The sequence below is a fragment of the Rhea pennata genome, chromosome 2, assembly GCF_028389875.1.
Source record: "Rhea pennata isolate bPtePen1 chromosome 2, bPtePen1.pri, whole genome shotgun sequence".
NCBI lineage: Eukaryota > Metazoa > Chordata > Aves > Rheiformes > Rheidae > Rhea > Rhea pennata.
The window spans coordinates 161,154,236-161,175,325 of NC_084664.1; the positions used below are offsets into that span (position 1 = coordinate 161,154,236).

At 37.7% G+C, this 21,090-nt stretch overlaps 1 protein-coding gene across 5 annotated transcripts in view; it reads right to left on the reverse strand.

Annotated features, from left to right (window-relative positions):
* Positions 1 to 307: 307 nt before the first annotated feature.
* Positions 308 to 21,090, reverse strand: part of TSNARE1 (t-SNARE domain containing 1) — a 461,846-nt gene continuing 441,063 nt past the window's right edge. For all 5 annotated transcript variants that reach the window (XM_062568440.1, XM_062568439.1, XM_062568445.1 and 2 more), the window contains one exon: positions 308 to 444. The gene's annotated coding sequence lies outside the window, so the exon portion shown is untranslated. The remainder of the gene's footprint in view (positions 445 to 21,090) is intronic.

Here is a 21,090-nt window from a genome sequence, read left to right on the forward strand (position 1 = left end):
AAAATAATTAAACAGATTGACTTGCATTGTTAAAAATGAACAAAAATAGAAATCATGTTAAAAACATAAACAAGAAAGATGAATTAACAGCTATATATCTTACAGCACATTAAATATCAAGTTTGAAGGCAAAAAAAAAAAAAAAAAAAAAAAAAAAAAGCATTCTATGATTCTATGACTCCCCAGACACACAGAGGATATAATCAAAAATTATGATACAAGGTCAAACACTAGATATGTCTTCAATGAAAGAAATAAAATGGAAAACACATTCACAGTTATACTAATACATGGTATAAAACTTAGCTTTTCTTTTATATAATTACAACGTTTATTGGTTATAGCAGTTTTGATGCAACATAATCAGTAAAGCAGACGTTGATGTAGGGCCTGAATGTGAAACGCCTTGAGAATCCATTTCACTTCCCAGGGTGATCGAGGGCTCTGCAAAAGCAAAAATAACTGATAAGTATTCATGGGATTCCCAGAGATTTGCTGATACAAAGCTCTTGCTGATGGAAAGAGCGCTACTCAGGATGGTCCCAAAATGCATAATCAACGATGAAGTAGACGCAATCCTAGAAAAGCGTTATTTTGCTGATTCTAGTCTAAAGTAATTGCAGAAGTAGGAGTGGGGAGGCTGAGAGTAAAGATAAAACAAATGTATAAGAAAACATTGAGTATAGCCTAATGTAACAAGAAAATGAGTGGATTTTGTGTTTTCTTCAGTTCTAGCAGCTTCTGCATTGGAGGATGACGAGTCAAGTTTTTTAAAAAAGTGTTTCCCTGCATGGCACTCTAAGTACAGTAGCTATAGCATGGTGTTGATTCACTTCACAATATCTAAGAAATATTGGTCTATTCTCCATTTTTTCCATACGGTGAAGCCAGTATGCATTTTAACTTAATAGGAAATATTCACCTTACCATGTGTAGATCTCTACAATATAAAACATTTATACTGCGTAATGTTGGCAGTTAGTGGAAATTAAGAGGTTTTTTTTTATATAAAAGTGCATGTTTTTCTCCAATTATTATAAGAGAACCTTACTACAATGACCTCTAAGATACAGATCAGCACAGTAGCCTTCTAAGGCTAGACAAATTGTATTTTTGCCCTCAATGACTTGCCAACTAGGCCTAGCTATTTGTAGTAAGCATCAACATGAAAAAACATAAGCAGGCTTCTGTATTGCTTGCATTTATTTTACCTGTTGTTCTCTACTAATATTGCTTTCATTTATGCTATGGTAGAAAATCTGTTCCTGGTTGTAATCAAGGGAAAGGATGGGGATGGAGAAATGGTTTGTTATTATTAGAAAGTAAATAAATGGTCACAACAACTCAATTTTTGGTTGTCTACTGCTGAAAACTTCAGATTTTTTTTTAAATTTTAAATATACTTTACTATAAGCTATAAAAGAACAAGATGTTAAAATAGAACAGAGATTAGACTGCCCCCAAGTAAATACAATGCAAAACCATGCACACAGTGTTATTAATGTCAATTATTAACATTGTCCCTAACATGGTGTTATTTCGATGATCTTCTGAAGTCAGACATCCATTGTGTGCCATATGTTGTACGTGTAAAGCATAGAAGACAGTTCCTGCCTTGCATTTACATAAACACTACAAACAGCTAATAGATACGTCATCTTCTCTACTGAAAAGGGGTTCTCTTCTGGACAAGACATTCATCTCAGCCAATTTAAGGTGTAAATATTTCCATCTGAATATCTGTCCAGGTTCCAATAACAGCAATTCTAATCAATACAGCCAATAGGTTTTTAGGTGGGTCACTTGATTAAAGACATCATTTAGGATGAACTAAATTTCACTGACTATATTGATGAGTTCTGTATTAACTACAAAGTGATACTCAGGATGACTTTCTCTGATGCAGAAATGTACACTGCAGGCAACTACATTTGGTTGTATAAACTTATTAGTGCAAATCCTACTAATATTACAAAAGATTACAAAACTACAATCCCCAGCTCGAAAAATATTAAAAGTTCTTTTTGGGCAAACTTTTGATTTCTGGAGAACTTTACTGGTAGAAACCTAGGTGACTTCACACTTTGTGTATCCACATTTCAATGAATAGTTTATATTACCTTCCTAGTAAAATTTAACCTGATTCTTTTCATCCTAAAGTAGATGTCTAAAATAGGTCAGGTGAGGTGCATTTCTCATGTTTTCCTTTTCCTATAGTGAAATATTAATTTAAATACAGTCATATCCACACTTGGAACTGAATTTTTTAATGTGAGAGGGGAACCCAAGTTCCTTCTGAGTTATATGTCAGTTACATACAAAATTTTAGAATTTAAATTTTGTGTCTGGACATACATTGACCAATTATGTAGGACATTAGTGACTGATCTGAGTGTACCTCCTAACTGCTTCTGAGAAGAGACACGCTAGAAGCAGAGTGAAGAGGAAGGGACTTGAGGATGCAATCCCTGACTTTGGTGGGAAATCATTATTATATCCTTACTTGTTGAATGATGAGTTTTCAGGGTAGAAGAAAGAGGCAAAAAAGAAAGAAACATAATACCAAAACACTGGTGCACACCATCTCTTTGAAGCTGGATCTAATCAGACACCAGATTAATCTGAAAATTGCATAACTGACATTGTGAATCTCCTAGACTTATGCTTTTATCTGAGTCTTTGTTCAAAGATATTGTAAGTTGATGAAATTTTGCTCACAATAAAGCCTGGCTTTCCATCAGCTAAAGTTACTCCTTTTTAAGTAGTTATTCCGACTAATCTTCCAAAGAAATAAATCATAGAATCGGTAAGGTCCGAAGGGACCTCTGGAGATACCTAGTCCAACCTCCCTGCTCAAGCAGGGTCACCTAGAGTATGTTAGACAGGGTTGCAGCCAGGCGAGCCTTGAAGATCTCCACAGAAGGAGACTTCACCACCTCTCTGGGCAACCTGTGCCAGTGCTCCGTCACTCTCCCAGGGAAGAAATTCCCCCTCACGGTCAGGTGGAACTTCCTGTGCTTCAATTTCTGCCCATTGCCTCTTGTCCTGTCACATGGGACAACTGAAAAGAGTTTGTCCCCATCCCCTTGACACCCTTCCGAATGACACACAATTTTCATTACAGAAATCTCAGACATTTCTCTAGTACACAGTTGTCTACAGAACAAATGCTGCTGCTGTATTCAGCCACTCTGGACATTTTCACTTAGAAATGAATTAGAATTAGGCTGCAATTTTAACAAAACTCTTTAGGACAGACCTAATAACCTGGAGACCTCTGTCAGAAAAAATCAGATGGCACTGTGATGATAACGCTCTGTGTAATATTGCTTCATATTCATTTAGCCATTTATTTCTCCTGTGCATTCTCCTAACTTTACCCATGGGACCAAGCAACCTCTCTGATTCAATTTCACTGAAATAATTTCTTTTTCCTTTGAGAAATATGCCTTGATTGAAATTCTGATCTTTTGGAAGTTCAGAGGACTTTTGACCCTGATGTCAGTGGCTTTAAAATTTAGTCATTGGAGATTACTGAGAATATGAGTTTAACAGGCATATGTTGACATTAGTGCATGGACATCTTTTGGGGCTACCTCAAGAAGCCAGATGTATCTTATGGTAGTGTATATTGATCCAATGATACTCTTAAAGCAGAACTAAATCAAGAAAAGAGATGATACTGAAAAAAAAGAACCCAAACTTCATATGATAGGCATATTTTGATCAGTCCAAAAGAGCTGTTGCCTCTGTAAGCCAGGTCCTTGGGAGTCACAACATAAAAGGATATCACAACCATTTTCCAGCTTCATGCTAGAAAATTAGCATGTAATTAGTGAGAATTTACTTCCAGGCACTGCTAATTCTGAGCTGTAAAGATTTGTCTTAGCAAGGCGTATTACCTATCAGTGTTGTAGTACTTAGCAAAGTAAGAACAAAGGAAGAAAGACAGAATAAGGCGATGTAGAGCTAAAAAAAAAAAAAAAAAAAAAAAAAAAAAAAAAAAGAAGAAGAAGAAGAAGAAGAAAGCTCTGTAGTGGTGTCAGTCTGCACCTGAAAGCCAGAATTGAGGAGTATAGCAGAATTATGGAAAAAAAAGTAATAGGGAATGTTGTATTCCAGACCTGAATAGTACTCGCTGGACTTTGGAAGTTGTGAGAAGCTCCATTTCATAACAAGATGAAACATCCAGGGCTTAGAAAGTCACACGTAATGGATGAGAATAGAAGGAGGGCAAGGGAAAGCAGTAATTTGCCCTATTCCTTTAAAACCAAGTACTGCTAAAGACTACATGGTAATAATACGCCACCAGCCCTACAAACCTCATGATTTGGTATTGGCTTCAAGGATTTTTGAATTATCTGATGTCGAATACATGCAACATCAGATAATGACATCAAAAGCTCTACTCTGATTAAATAGCAAGCGACATATCAAATCTCAGCAGTACTGTCTTATCAGATTAAAAAGAAGAGAAAACCCTTCTATTTATGAATGAACTGACCTCATTTCTTCTCCTCTCATGACATGCTGTGCATAGCAGAGCTGTGTGTGATTGAAAGGTCATTACATAGTTCTTTAACACGACAATGTTTAATCCAAGACATAGTTGCTTTTCAACCTCCAGTAAGTTCTTATTATTTGATTCATGCAGTTGACATAAGCACAATACCTTGTTTTGAGGTTGTGTGAAGTGTAAAAATTGGATTCTGACAAGTTCTTCCAGTAAGCTCTGAGAGGAGCCCTCAGGAGCTACCTGAAGCACAAATTTATGAGCTAATGTAATTCACCAAAGACTCATTGACATTTTACTGGCTTTGTCTCTAGCCAGTTATTTTGGTCCCTAAAGCTTCACCTCCTCCAATCCTTTGTCTACACCGTCTGCTTTAGACTATTGATTATTAATGCTGGCCGCATTGTTTTAATTATTTATATACTCTTCACTATCTTATCTCTGGGTTATTCTGTGTTGCATTAGCTCAGGGTCATCGAAGGAAAGCAGGAGTGCTGTATGTTTTCAGAACAGAAAAGAAAAGGCAGGAAATATGAAAATTTGTCCAAAACTGACAGACAGAAACAATCCCATTCTCTGATCAAGGGGAGCTTAAAGGAAAGACTTCTTCAAGCCTACGTCAGTGCAAGGCTGGAGGGAGAACCTACAAAAAGTAATCAAAAATAAAGCCTTACTTCTTCTCCAACACGAATGTGTTGAGGTCAAAACCCTCCAAAGATGATTCCTCCATAAAATACTTACTCATTTTCTCCCCATATTATCTTTCTTTTAAAAGCATTGCCCTGTGACTTTCCAAAGAAAATCCTCTCTATTTGGGATGTTCATTTGCAACTCTCCAATGACAATCTAAACACACTTTTCTAAAAACACCTTTTTCCAAAGAATGAAACAGAAAGTATTGAGTCTCGAGGTGGGGTTATCAGTGGCAGAAGGATTATGACTTCATTTAGTTGCCTTGGAAAAAAAAAGGTTAAAATTACCAGCAACGTATGATCTAAATCTAAGTGACATTAAACAGATGGCGCTGAATAGCCAAGAAAATAGCATGGGTCGTTCTCCATCAATGAGCTCTGTTTGCAGTTTAAGCTGCATTAACTTTGCTCGGCTGCAAGACGGCCTTTTTCTTGCATTAATCTCTTTATGTTTAGAAAGCAAGTTGGAGGGCTTTGGGTGTAGAGACATCGTTAACTCAAAAGTGAGAAATCCTGCTTCACATCAGGCAGAAGGAAAGGAGAACATAGCCCAGAGTTCTGGAAGTGCTGGCGTTTCAAGGCAGCATGTTTCCTCCTGTTGCCACACGGAATAAACTGGTGAATGATTTTCTTCACTCTTTTGCAGCCGGGTTGGTTGTCAGGCGACTGCTGGTAGCAGAAACCAGCAGGGTCTGTGCTCCTCCTGAACCTCTTTAATCAGACTTCTGCAGCAATAGAGGAGTCTTACAAGGCCTGTTCTCCTCTCTTTCACCTCACCTTCAGAGTGCCCAAAACCAATGAGAACATTCGTTGTTTTTGTTCTCTTTTGTTCCGTTTTAATTGTGCTGGAGTCTCACTTTCCCTTGAAACAGGCCAGATCTTTCTCCATCTATGCAGTCACTACCTATCTTTCCCTAGAATGACTCCCAAACTTACTTCTGGGAACTCCTGTTGCATAGATGGAGGGAGCAAATAGAGAAAAAAATTAGCTTTATGAGTACATTATTTGGGGAAATACTTGGGGTAACACAGAAATAAAAGGCATAAAACACCGGCCAGATAAGACATCACGTGTTAATGACTAATAGAGACTAGATAGCAGACCTGGGGAAACATCAGTCTGCAGTGATGTGTCAATCTTACTTTCCATTGGAAATGCACGGAATTACTGACATTTGACATGTCAGCTTGGAATAACTATCAGGAGCAAAGATGCTGACTCAGATAAAAACGCACCTGGTTGCAGGAAGAGATAACTGCAGGGAAATGGATGCTTGAACACGACGGTACAGAGCTTTAGTCTGCCTCGCGTGCAAATCACTCGGTACCTGTTCAGCATTTCATTACTCTCTTCCCACTCCCGAGAATTTGCCAAGAGCCATAGGGAAACACCAGACTTTCACCTTGCAGCTGCATTTAACTATAAAGCAATCAAATCAGAGCTGTAAAAGGGGACAGAAATCTTTAAACTCTTATTCACGTGGAGGCAGAAATCCAACTGATAATTTCTAGGAACTAAATAAATAAAAAAAACCCCACAGTAGACGCACAGCATGATTAGCATTAAACTACAGCTATTTCAGCTAGGCGAACTGGAACTGAAAGCTCCGTGATTCAGTAGAAAAAAGACGTGATTCTGGCAGAAGTAGAGAAAATCAGAGTCGAAAAGCTGACCTGTCAGGGAAGAAAAATACAACGGGACCATGTACACTGTGTAGCAGTGTTGCTGTCTTACACAAGATGGGTATTTCAGCGCAGCAACCTGGCTTATTTACATGCAATAAGTATCTACCTGAGATCTTGCTGAGGTTTGTTTTTTTTGTGTGTGTGTTTGGGGGATATTTTGGCAGACATTCAGTTAACAAAAGATCATCTATTTAATTATGAGGGTAACAGATCTAATTTAAGTTAATGAGAGCAGAGATGGAATGGACAAAAATTCTAGTACTAAAATTCGAAGTGAAACTTAAATAACATTTTTGTCAAGAATACCATTGGAAATAAATTGCTTCACATAGAAGTAATTAAAAACAGAACTAATGAATCCCATGTATGTTAAAATAACGCTATTTTTGCATCCATCTGAACCCTAGCTATTTTTAACTCGTGGGTGATGCTGTTTTTACATGCATATGTCAGTGTTATTCATACATATGGTGCCAGGGCTGAAACACTGAATGGAAGTCTGCTTCATATCATTGCTTCACTTACTTGTTAGCAAAAAAGTACTAAAAGATTTTTTTTAAAAAAAAAATTAGCCCATTAGCAGGAAGATAGTATAGGATATACAAAAGATACTAAAGCAATCGGTCCCTGTATCAGAGTAAAAGTTAGTGGCAGAAAAAGGCAGATATGTTGAGGAGCTCACTCTGATAACTATAGATAACCCTGACGTGCCATTTGGATATCTGCTCGTGGTGCCAAAGTCTGGTCCTCAGCTGAGGCTAAGAATAATATAGTTGATTTTCACTTTGACTTCTACCATCATCCATCTAGTCTAGGCTGTGGAAATATCCTATCTATTGTAGGTTTTTGCTGCTGTCCCAGAAAATTAAACAGGCAACTCTATGGATGAGATTATATTCATCTAAATACAAATTCTCCAGATCAACAGAAGTGACTCTCATTTTCCTTAATAGCGGCTGGAGAGAGAAAAGTTCTGCTAGAGGAAAATCTAGATCACCTTTAACTAAGTCTGTCTAACAGATCAGATATATTGCCATTTTGAGATGTCTGTATCTCTACATTAGCCTTAAAGGGAGTCACCAATGATAAATCAGGCTTAAATGCCTAGAGTTAAGTGAAATTAATCTCATTCCACTTATTCTATATTTTGCTTCAAAAATAAACATTTTTGCATTATCTCCTTCTGTTCACAAGCTTTAATGATTTGCTTTATATATTTATTCCATAAACAAATCATCAGTGACCAGTTACATTAATGTGGTAACCACCGTTGTAAAAAAAAATAAATAAAAAAAGCTTGTCCTCATAAAAATGTGCCTTAGAAGTAATAAATTCTGCTTTTTTATTTACACACAAAAAGTGGTGTTCTCATTTTTATATGTAGACCAGATTATCCTAGATTATCTACTACTTGGGAGGTACTACTGGAAATACAGATAATCATTCACAGGGTACATTAATGCTAAAAGTTATTAAAAACCATCTTATGAACACCTCATAATTTCTATGTATGGATATCCCATATAATGATCTTTTTAGATAGCAAAGCAACTCCCTCCCCTAATATGTTTTGTTCTCCTGAAAACCTCACCAAACATGGAAAAATTTCCATGGCTTTGAGGACAGAATGGACAATTACTTCAATGGGAGATTTACTCTGAGTTACTAAACAAGTAAGGATGTCAGAAGTCCCTCAGTAGAAAATAACTGGAGACTTCAGAGTATCTGAGGGAATACGCTGTATACATCATCTCCTCCTCCCAGGTGTCTGCTTATGGGTGCTGCTAGAGGCCGGAGATGGATGAGACAGACTTTTTTTGTTCGGAAAAGAGTGAGTATTTTTTATGTCCTCAAAATCAGCCGTGCTAGATTTATCAGGGCACTGTACTTACTCAGCTCTTTTCTGTTTACTATCCCTATTCTGAGGAGCATCACTAAAGGGATCACACAGACTATCAGAAGTGTCATCGGTTTCATTTGAAGAAATAAAGAAGTTTCCTCAGAAGCGAGAATGACCATGAGTAGTTACTGAAGAGTAGGTTATACATTATATATTCTGCACGGTGCCACTGGCTCCATTCATGTGAATGGAAATGATTAAGATTTTAGTTACTTTTTATCATCTACTGCTATAAGGAATTAACAGACAAAAGAGGGGTGATGAAGCATTTGAGGGCTCCAGGAGACGCAGAGAAAACTGCTGGGTATCAAATAAGCCTTTTTACAGCTAAAGCCTGTTAAAGAAAAGGCAAAGGAATGAAAAAACGGATCGTTTTTAGTTTTATAAATGGATCTTGGATACCACAGTGACCAAAGTCTTTGACATGCTTAACATAAAAGTGAAAAATCAGCTTAGACAAAACACATGGGAGTAAACTATAGGGAATTACTACGAATCTGATAGATGGAAAGGGGTTTTTGAGCTGTCTTGTCTATGTCTCTAGATGTTCTTTGAAAAGCAGAATATTTTTTGTGGTCAGTACTACACAGTCTTCCCCAACATCCAGCATAACTGAGATCTCCACAGACAATAATAATTAGCATCAAATTTTGGCACTGCCTCTGCCTTTCTCAGTGTGATGTTTCTGGAAATCACATTCACTGTGACTGAGTGGAAGCCTACACAACTGTGCAGTCACCAAATGAGAGGAGATCCTCTCTGCTCAGATACAGAAATTCACCCTTGACAAGAACGATAGCGGCATTGAAAAAGCAAACAAACAGGCAAAGAAATAACAAATCCACAATATTTATAGTCAGTTCTCTGCTCTGTTCCTGACCTGCAGTTGGCAGTGGTTGGGAGGATCAGAATAACCTCAAATCAAGCTTTGCCAAGTCTCTGTTCAGAGGTCTTTTTGTGCACAAAGGCTGAGAACGCCAAATCCTGACTGTCTCATGCATGCATGATGGTCAGATGTGATTGCCTTTGGTGGTAGGATCTGCAACCTATTGCAAATCTCTCCTTGGGGCTCTTAATTGTCGCAGTAGCCTGAGGTTATTGCATCTTCCAACCTACTGTGTAGCGGTATAAGATCATCCCAAAATAAAATTAGGATTGGAGAACACACAAGTTTTGGAGCACACCTCTTTAGCCACTGTGAAATTCACTCCACTAGGGGAAAGAACACTGATACCTTTTTACTCCCTGTAAATCTTAGACCAGTAAAGCACTAATTAAAGAAAACCTGATTAACATCAATGGTGCTAGAGGCTCTTGTAACACGGACATTTCTTAATTAGAAACTAAATTTCCAGATTCATCAGTGATTTAAGTAAATTCATTTTATTTTTCATTGCAATTGATTATCAAATATATACAGCTAGTCACCATATCTGAGCTGAGCTAGTCCTTCTATGAAGTGGACTAATCAGAAAACAAGCCTTGCCTGGTTATGGTCTTTGATCTGATTACTTTTGTCTTCTGTCTGATTTCCTACTTGTTTGGAGGTCATAGACTTCTGCAGCATGACGCTCAAGTCCGCCATTCAACGCGAGATCTAAAAGCATGCAATTCCTTCAAATCTTTCCCCCTCACTAAAGCTATATTGCAGCTACATCTTGAAATAAACAAATCCTTCCTCCTCTGTAACAGATGGTGCTGTATAATTCAGACTATAAGCATATCTGTAGCAGCAGTAATGAACTAGGAAAGCTGGGCAGACCAGGGTGGGAGGGATCATGAACAACGCTCAGGAGACCACTTTCCCCGTTATTCCCAACAGTGGGGATGAAGGAGATATGAATCATTATGAGAAGGATGGGAAAACTCATTGATACATGTCAGGCTGCATTTTAGACCAGTCTTGTCTTCTTTTCTCATTGCTGCAGAATAGTAAACATTTAAGGGGGAACGGCGGTGCTACTTAAAAAGCACTTACCTAATTAAACCTTTAATGCACAAATCTATTCACTCAGAGATGCACTCTGTGATGCTCACCACCTAAGGCTATACCTCAGCCATATGGTACTTTAATAGATACTAGCAGAGGGAGCCCTTTTTATTTTTTAACAGATGTGTGGCTGCTAGATACTGGCGGGAGGGAGGAAAGTCAGGAAAGAGAATGAAGAAAGAAAGACAAAGTTCAACAAATGAATTCTTATTAAACTCTTCCCCTTCTGCCCAGAACAGCCAGAGGTCTTGTTTCTTCCTTGTGCTAGAAAGAGGAACTTCTGCTGTTTCCTCAGACCCCTGTGATCACACTCATGGATAACAAATCTCTGTACAGGAGAGTTACTATGCAAGGGGCTATCATTAATGGGACTTCCAGCAGAAAAACCACTTCAGATCTCAGTGTTAGCTGACCCGACCAATAGTTGCACGAGTTTAGGTGCAGGAAGAAAGTTTGCAGTGTTACTTCCATTGCAGTTTTACCCTCCAAAGCCATGATCTCAATGTATATTACACTCTCAATAAGTTTGGAAGATGGTTAGAAGACCTCAGATAAGAAATCCAATGTTGAAGCAAGTTGCACGGGAAACATGGTGAACATCAACTTGACTTGGAATCAGAAAGGATTTCAGATAGGCCCTGACCTGGCAAAAGCCTGCTTATACAGAGGGTACTGAATCCCCAAAATAACACCAAGACCATAGGGGCCATAGGGTTAAAGTGACATGGTTGTATTTACATTATGGCTGATATATGGTTTAAAATAGCCTCCAAATTTTGTTTAGACATTTGCCACTTCCTCAAGTTCCAAGGCTGCAAGATGTTCACGGCTTTGGTGCCTCAGCCAGGTGTTTGGCACCTGTCATCCCTTTCCATCTCTGGCTTATGACAGTTCCATAAATAACATTCCTTTCACCATATGTCTTTGTTTCCCACTTCTTGCAGTAAGTCTGATTTGTCTCAAAAAGCTTGTTGGATTTTGGTGGCAATCATTTATCCTCAGGGTAGGGACATGGACCTTCCTCTCCTAGGAGAACATCAAAGCATAGCCTAACTACTCAAATTTGCACTGAATAATGAGATCTGGGATCAGAAACAGCGAGGCTGCATCAGTCCGACACAGCACTATAGATAATTCACCCCACTAACATTACTGTACTGTGTCCGGGACCTTATTACCCAGGGTTATATATCTACATGACCTCAGATCTCTCTTCTGTAGTATTTCATTACACACTGTTTAAAGAATGGTAGACATTCTCCTGATACAATACAAATTATATTATCTTGTTCTGTAAAAACTGTGATTCCACTGGATGTATTTAATCCTTATTTAATTGATTTTTTTGTTTTACTATTTATTCAAAATTCTCTGATGTCCACCTATGTACCATAAAAACTAATGTTCTGTAACTACATCATCAAGGCATTAATTCCTTTACTCAGACACTCTCTTGTCATTTTAATACTTCATCTCTGAATACCTTAGGAAGTAAATTACAATTAACAGATTTATTATTACTATTATTATGTTCTTAGCAATAGTTTGGGCAAAGCTGGATGCTTCCAACAAAGTACAATTTTTCCTATTTCATTCTATTAAATTTTAACTCCAAGAAACAATGCACAGAAATGTATTAGGATGTCTCTGTTTCTTTTGCATTCTCTTTCCCAAACTACCTACAGGTCTATGTTAGATTTGAACCCTGGATTTACACTGGCTAAATGTCACCCGGACAAATTAGGTCTACTCATAGTTATCACCTTGCAAATCTTTTAATGGTCCCTGTGGATCACACTGGGCACATACTATCAAATGACACCCATAAATCATCACCAAATTCCACATTATAATTGAATTTAACCCCATACTTTGAGACTTTTTGACTGGAGCTGCCTATTTCAATTTTATTTTTTTGTGTCAATCACTAACCTAGTTTCTCCCCCAAGATTTCATGACTTTCCATCAGACTTACTTACACCAGCTTCCGAAAGAAGTGCCATTCAAAAGGTCCAGAGCACATAACTCATCTGATTATTACATCTTGCCTTCCTTCACCTTGCCCTGTATTTCAGTGGAATTGGGTGTTTTACAAATTTGGTCTTTGTAGTTGATCTGGTTCCAGCGGATCATATAAAGAGAGAGGGTATATCATGGATTTGCCCAGTGGCGTAAGGTGCGCTCTTCTTTCAGTCATCTCCAGATGTGGTGTTCAGTGAGCTTATCCCAACAGCTGGTGATGAATTTCTGAGCGCCCACGTGGAGTACGGCAGCAGAGAGGCATTTCCCTGAGTGCCCTATCGGTCCCGTCCTGCTTCAGTTCGACTGCACTCAATAACCGAACAGAAATTCGCATGGATCAATCATTCACAAGGGATGGTGGCCCCAGGTCGAGCATGGGGCTGATGGACATGATTAACATTGGCACTGCTGAAACTGCAGCGCAAGGCTATATATTTGCTTTTCTTTCTTTTTTGGGATTGTTTCCACTGTTCTTTTCTAGCCTGCCCGATATTGTACATCCTGCAATGAGCAAATCCTGCTTTTTTTTTTTTTTTTTTTTTTTTCAGAGTTGAAAGACAGAAAGCTGAGTGTGATGTACTCCGTTGGAAAGGGGAAATCAAACATTACCATGAGAAGTGTCGTGCCATCTTTGCGGGTCTGATTATAACATTGCTGGTTCTCATTTACACTAGAAACATTTTGTGCTTAACAGAATTTAGTTTATGGCCCCACTGTACTGCAATAGTGGTGTAAAATAGAATTCTTGTTAATGAGAATCAGGTCTAGGTACTCTAATATTTGCTTTCTAATGTGCTTGAAATTACTTCTGCTGTTTTATAACAATGTTTAAAAGTCAGTAAAAAGACATTATAAACAACAACAACATAATCCTTGGTCACATTCATCCATCTAGGAGAAATGCAATGTAGCAGTCTTTACAGAGTCTAAACCATCACTGAACTACAACTAAGATTATTTTGGCCTTTTAATTTTAAATGTTGATACAGTACATTCTTTAAATCAGTATCTTTCAACCACTTCAAATCAGCAACACTTCATTCAAAGGCAAAAGTTTTCAGGAGCCCCTACTTACTGTCCATATATGAGTAAAAAAATGACTCGGGGATAACAATGATGAACCCAAATAATAAATTTCAAAAGGCTGACAGAAAATATCTGGCCTTGCAAGGAAGAAATGCTTGGGGAAATGGGAAATAGAGATTTCCTTTACCTTCAACTGTAATTACATTTTTAATGACTTGTGAGCCACCTGATTGTTTGTGATGAAAACTTCCTATTTCTGCTTATCTACTATGATAGCATTTGGCTTTCTTTCTCCAAAATTGGTTGGAGCCCAAAGGAAAGTATAAAAAATAAATAAATTTCTGATACTTTATCAGTTCTGCAGTTATGTTATAACAAACATCCAGATCTCCCTGGTCCTCTCAGATGTCTGTTTTGCAGAAGTACTATACATGCATAAGGTTAGGGAAAAATATGACAAAAATCCACTTATACTAATGCTTTGAGACTATCCTGATGTTTGGAAACGTGAGTCTCCAAGACTACAAAGAAGTAGTTACATCACATGCATGTATTCTTTGCATGTGTCCTTGCATTTTTCTCATTAAAAATGAACATTTTGGCATGGACTAAAAGCAGAAAAAAAAGTACATGAAGTATATCTAATAGCAAAAGGTAGTAAATAAACCTTCCGTTAATCAGCGTGTTCAGTATATTTCTTGAATAGTGCATTTACAGTGTAGTGCTCCTGCCCTGAAAAGTATGCAAGACAGTAGAGTAATATTCAAATGACAAAGTGAAGGAGATACACTAATCTTTACATATACCTAAATTTCACAGATTTTAAGGTTAGTGATGATATATCATAAAAATCTTGTCCAATTAAAATCTGATAACATGAAATATTCTTTGGGGTTTACTGTAAATGTTGGAATATATGCCACAGAGGAATTTCTGCACAGCTCACTGGCATGATCACAGGTTATATTATACATTATATTATATTTTATATATTTTTTTTATATATATATATATATATATATATATAATTCTAGGTTTGAAGTCTATTCAGTATAGTGGACAAATAATATATATAGAAAATTCTGAAAAGGAAGGAAAGATTGTGCTTAAAATTTAGGCTGACCTCCAGAGTACAGTCCAGAAAAACAAATGAAATCTATAATATGAACTCTCGCACTAGAACCGGAATAGATCTTTTAGAAACCCAGTCAATCCTGATTTACTCTTCATACAGTCTGAAACACTCAAAATATACCCAAATATAATTATTTAGTATTCACTAATTTTGTATATGCTTTATAGAGGATATTTAAGAAAGGGTTTGAAGGAGAAAGGGAAAATAGACATAAAGATCAATACAATAGATATTCCTTTTGATACTAATGAACACTTCATGTCTTGAAACATAAACATTGACAATTCTTATACTTTCTATTTAGAAATAGTTGTAATTTGATCCCCTGCAATGTATGCTAATCAATTTTGATATTGTGTAATACAGTCATGTAACTTGGTAGATTCTCATTTTTCAAGCTTCACTATCAGCTGGACAGAAATTCCTAGTAATGTCATATGTTTTCCTGATGCTGTTTTCCTTTTCAAAAGTGGTGTCAGTAGAAGAACTGTATATCACATTTAACCTGTATTTAAACTGGAGAAATTTATTTCCAAACCTAGTAAAACCACATTTCTTAAAAGAAAGAAAGTAAAAAGGACAATTTGCTGAAAACATAGTATCCCTTGAAGAAGTCACAACATGGACTACCCTCACCAGTATCACCAGAGCATCATCTTCTGATATGTTTATGAAACATTATGCAAAGGAAAAGCTAAATATTCCTTCACAGACACACCCAACTCCTTCTGCCATATGCCATTTCCCTACTCACATTTGCATTTGAAAGCTTTCTATTGTATTGCCTTCATATTGTATTTGAAAAGAGACCTCAGAAGAGACAGTTTTGAAAGAGAAATGTCTGTCAAGTGCACTGGTGTAAATGCTAGAGGTGGCTTTGTGGTGTTGACAGCTCCAGTGCAATTATCCACCTTCATCTCTGGGTAGCAGCTCTTTAGAAAAAGCTTCCAAGTCTCCTTCTTCCTCCTCCGAGGAGGAAGCATACATCATCTTAGAAGAGCTAGATAGAACAGGAGTTTAAGACTGTCCAGCACTGTCAGTTTATTACAGAATGTCAACTTGCAATGAGCTCTGCAATACTGTGCTTGCCAGGGGAATAAATAAATAAATAAATAAAAGAATGCCCACAAAATCTACTGAGTTCTAGAATTTGCAGTATCATGTAAACATGGAAGTGATGAGAAGCTGTTGTGCATTTCCCTTTCTTACCAGCATATTGCAGGAAAACGTTGAGATGACTGTAGTGGACCAAGATTGCTCTCATGACCCCATATCCCTCAACTTTCATGTTTCAATTCTACAGCAGGCAAAGGCATTTTTCTCCTACTTTGCTTTGCTTTCCTGCCCTGCTCATGCTCTGCTCTGAAGCCTTGATCCCTCATATGAATGCTAAATACGTGCTAAGTTCTGCTATTTATATGGAGCACATTTGAACATGAATGGAAACTCAATTGTCTTATTGGTTAGAGGGAAGTCCGGCTATCGCCTTTTCTCCAAGAAAGACAGTTTTCTATCTGCTACTCTCATCTTATGGATGGGATGGACTATCAAAATGCACTGTCTAGGTCCAGGAGGATCACATGGACTCTAGAATGACAAATCTGCTATTGAAGAGTCCAGGTCTTACTTTGGTGTTTTACAATAGCACCAACACAGGTGGAAAAACTCTAGTGTTGGTATGTGGAAGAGTTAAGCAAGGCAGTGCTTCTCACTGTCCAGTCTGATGATCAGTCAAGAGTTACTGCCTCCAGAGTGGGTTTGGGGAAAACAAAATGTGTGCCAGGTCTCAGCTGCTTCAATGCAGAGCCCAGCAAGCTAAAGAAGAAATTGTTTGGTGAAGGACTCATCTTTTGGTGTCCATACTGTATTTCATTGCAAAGATACATTCAATCATCTTCAGCTAGTAATTTAAGGTAAGCAAAGGAAAAAATTGGGAGCTGAGGACACTAACGCCAAATCAGCATGAGGTAGTATGGTGAGAAGTGGTGATGAACAGCTGGAGCAAAAACTTCTTAAGCCTTTTAAACAGATCCTCAAGACTACATTCTTCAATGACCTCATTTCAAGAATGTAAATGCCTGAAAACATCCATCATCCGACTGGAGGACCTCCAACATCCAACTGGAAGAGGACATGGTGCAACTCCCATGGTCTCCCTGAGGATGCTCATGCTTTTAAAATAATTGTGAATTGTGGAATGTTTTCATCTTCTTTTCATAATACATTTGGAAGTAGCGGAGAATAGAGTGCAATTTGGGTCCAAATTCACCCAACTCTACTGCTGTTACTGTTTTGTGTGGGGCAGAGTGCCTGGTCCATGCCTTGGCATAAAGTGGCCAAGAATCACCTTGAATTCCATTCCACTTGTAAAAATATAAAATAAAACTCATTAAATAAAAAACTCATTGATAAAGGGCTGTATTTGGATTTGTTTAGAGAAGAAAGCAACATTTTTGAAAATGACAAATAGGCAAAAAGGAAACAGAAAATATTAGTTCATGTTGAAACTCAATTGCTTGGAATCACTCATTCAAATTCCCTTTTGGATAACTGAGTTAGTGGACTTGTACAAATATGGGCAATCTGTGCTACAAAACTGAACCTTTTTTTTCCCCCCCTTCCTTTATTCTGATAGCTGAAGGTACTGTGATCAACCTTATCAAGATAAAAGACAGAGATTTCCAGTTTGATTTAGATCTTTTAGTAGAAACACAGATGTCTGGCACTTGATTTTAGCTCTGAAAAAAAAGGGCTTGGGTTCACTGTTCCTGCAGCATCGCTGTGTCAGACACAGATTAACTGCAAAGTTCGTAAAAAACAATACCCTACCATGAGCAGTTTTATCAACCCTCATGCTGAAACAAGTCAGTAATGAGACTTTATTTTTTACAGCAAAACCAAAAAAAGACAGGAATTTAGTCAGATGAATATTTCATCACCTGGTTTACTCCTCCACTCGAAATACAAAATGTTGCTTAAGAAGCACTAGAAGACAGGCAGCCACCTACTAACTTCCCTAGGCAGAAATCATATGTATTTTTTGAAGTTAAACAGAAATAGGACAGTGACATTTTTTCCCCCCATTTTGTTCTCTTAATTGCCAGACAAAGTGCAATTTTCTGTACTCTTCTATCAACCAGATGCCCTTGTCATCCACCATCTTACTACAGTAATGGAACTTGACGTCTTCTTTGTTGTTTCTCACTACATTTGTGTGACTCACTGTGCAAAATAAAAATGTACTAAGAATAGCAGTGGCTGTGTTAATGGCAAAGCAATGAAATTTCCTTCATCTAATTGCTTTCAGATTTTTTCAGCACTAAGGCTCTTGAAGTAATCCTGATATGCTATGAGCATTCAGCCATGAAGCTCTGTACCAGCCAACACATCAATTTTAGTAGAAATCTTGCTAGCGTAAAGTTTTCAAAGGTACTTTAGTACCTAAAAAAGCAAATATGGACCTATGTAAACTTCCCAAAGATATGAGGGCTGCAAAATTGCTTACTTCACCTACTCGAAAAGCAGGCCAGAAATGAAAAATGGCCACAAATGGCTTAGGAGCATTGCAAATCAGTGGAAGTAGTGGTTTGAATCACTTGCAGAAGTGCAGAATTGCCACAAAAGGTAAAGAGAAAAGGCAGTAACTTTGTCATTTGCTACTGTTGCTGAAGCTGAACTACATGGATAGCTATTAATAGAATAAAAGTTTTTTATCTGTTTAGAGATTTAGGAAAGAAATTAGCCATTTCATACCTGCTTTACAACTGTATGTTAGTAAAACCTCAAAACAACATTTTTTTGTAAGGAAGATCCAAGACAGAGAGACTAATTTTGCATAGTAAGATACATCTTTTTGATGGATATATGTCCTCTTTTAATGCCCAGATCAGTTCTTCTCTTTGCAACAAACTGGATGCCTTAATATCTAAACAAGGACAGCAAATACCTAAGCAAGACTGAGAAACAGATTGAAAGGAAAAAAAATGAAAAGCACAATGTCTCTAATTTGCCCAAACGAGTTTGGAGTGTGGCAAGAGTTTGCAACACTTGGTGACTGCAAAACTAAAGATAGTAGGTCAATCACTTAGAGTGCAGCAGAGAACTAGATCAAGAGACATGTAGTGACAAAATGACTGGCAAGAAGAAAATACTATCCCAAACAAGAAAACAAGATTGTGGGGTATATCATGCAAATTAAATGACATGATAATGTAGCTAAAAGTATGTAAAATAATCACATTTTGCAGAAGTTAAATTATAACTCAAAATGAATTCAGAATTGGATAAAAATACAGAGTCAGAATAACTGTGATTATACTGAAAAGATGTATTTAAGTGACTAACAGATCCCCCTCCATACAGACACTATATATTTGTATTCACACTATGGATCACTCTGCCCTTAAAGCCATCAAGGTCTTAGCAGAGCACCTGGCTGTTGGTGAATATAATATCTACCTTAATGCAACAGCACTGAAAATAAGTTTGAAATTATATCGTATCTTCAGAGGTAATAGTTTTAAACTCCAAATTTGACAATTAGAAATTAGTATGAAATCATAATTTGGTCAGGGAAAAATAAAGGAAACACTTTTCATCTGTCTGTTCAGAATAGCTTGTCTTCTTCTGAATATCTGTATCACAGCTCAGAGACGATCTTCTCCTGTGTTTCCAATGCAAATTGAGCCAAGGAGGTTATAGGCTGAAGAGTGAGAATAAAAGTTGACATCTTAATCTATAATGCTCTAGAAGAGGGGAGAGGTGAAAATCCTGCAGCAAGATGCATTTATAACAAAACCAGACAAATCATTTGAAAACAGCACCTCTTTCAGACAGCAGCCTCTCTCCGCAGTTCTATGCAGAATGACTGTACTGTGGCAGCAGGATGGCCTTTATAGATCGTTTGCCACCTTCCTGTCGTGTGAATTGATGAAAGTTTGCATGTGTGTTTTATTTAAAAGGATTTCTCTTTCACCATCTATCCCTTGCATGATGCCTATTTAAGCTTTATAGCAGGCCTGAGACAGATGTTATGTAATCTTTGCTGCTCCAAAATGATGCCCAACTCAGAATAAGAGTAACATCATAAGTAAAAGTTATAAGTTCAGTTATTTTTACAGTCAAAAGTGTTTGCATAAAAGAGGCAAAATTTTTAAACCCAGAAACTATAGCCTTCTGTTTCAGCTACCTACATAGGCACAATATAAAAGAAATTAAGACACTGAAAAAAAAAGGTATAACCTCTCTCTGTTGTGAAGATGCTAGAAGGTAGAAATTTAAAGCTTAATTTGGTAGCCCACATACAGGTGCCCGGAGTCATTTAGGTGCACTAGGATACCCTACCTGGCATCCACCTGCTGCTTGAAAAGACCATGGGTCTCCTGTAGGCCCTGCATTTACCTGTCAGCCCCATGCAGGTGGGTATCCTGGAGATACCAGGATGCTCTTGGTATCTCAGATGGAATCAGCCAACTGGAATCCCACACCGGGTTACAGAATTTCGTGGCCGTGAAGGCATCAACTGAACCAACAACATGCTGATCCCTGCACTGGGGACATCTCAGTTAGTTGGATGACTCCCACTCCAGGTGACTAATTGTGTCCACCAGGATGCAGCTGTCTGCATCTGAGAAAGTCACGCTGAGTGTCATTATCCTACAGTGGAGCTCTCTGTTCCATCAGATGACCTGTGTCCTAAGCACCATGGCTAAACCAACTAGTCCTCAAACAGCTATGAAAGGCAACCTAGGGCTGCGACCTCATAACCACCTAAAACCAGAATCTCTCATTAGGATTGAAAATCAACCCAGTGTTGAGACTCAGGCCAGGACCTAGGTATCACTTTGAGTCCTATTTAGTGTCTCAAAAACTAGTCTTTAAGAGTTGTAAAGGTATTTGCATGCTAGCTGCTCAGGAATGAATGCTTGAGAAATGATCAAGAAAGGCGGCTGTTGATGAATCTTTTGATGATGAATCTACTATCTTTGTGAAAGACTTAACTAAACACAGGCCACGCAGTTTTGTTGGCTGGAGATTATAATTCAAATTGGAGAATATTCAGCAATGATAAGAGGGAAATGGAAACTGGGATTCCTTTTTGCACTCTACCACTTTATTACTTCAGAC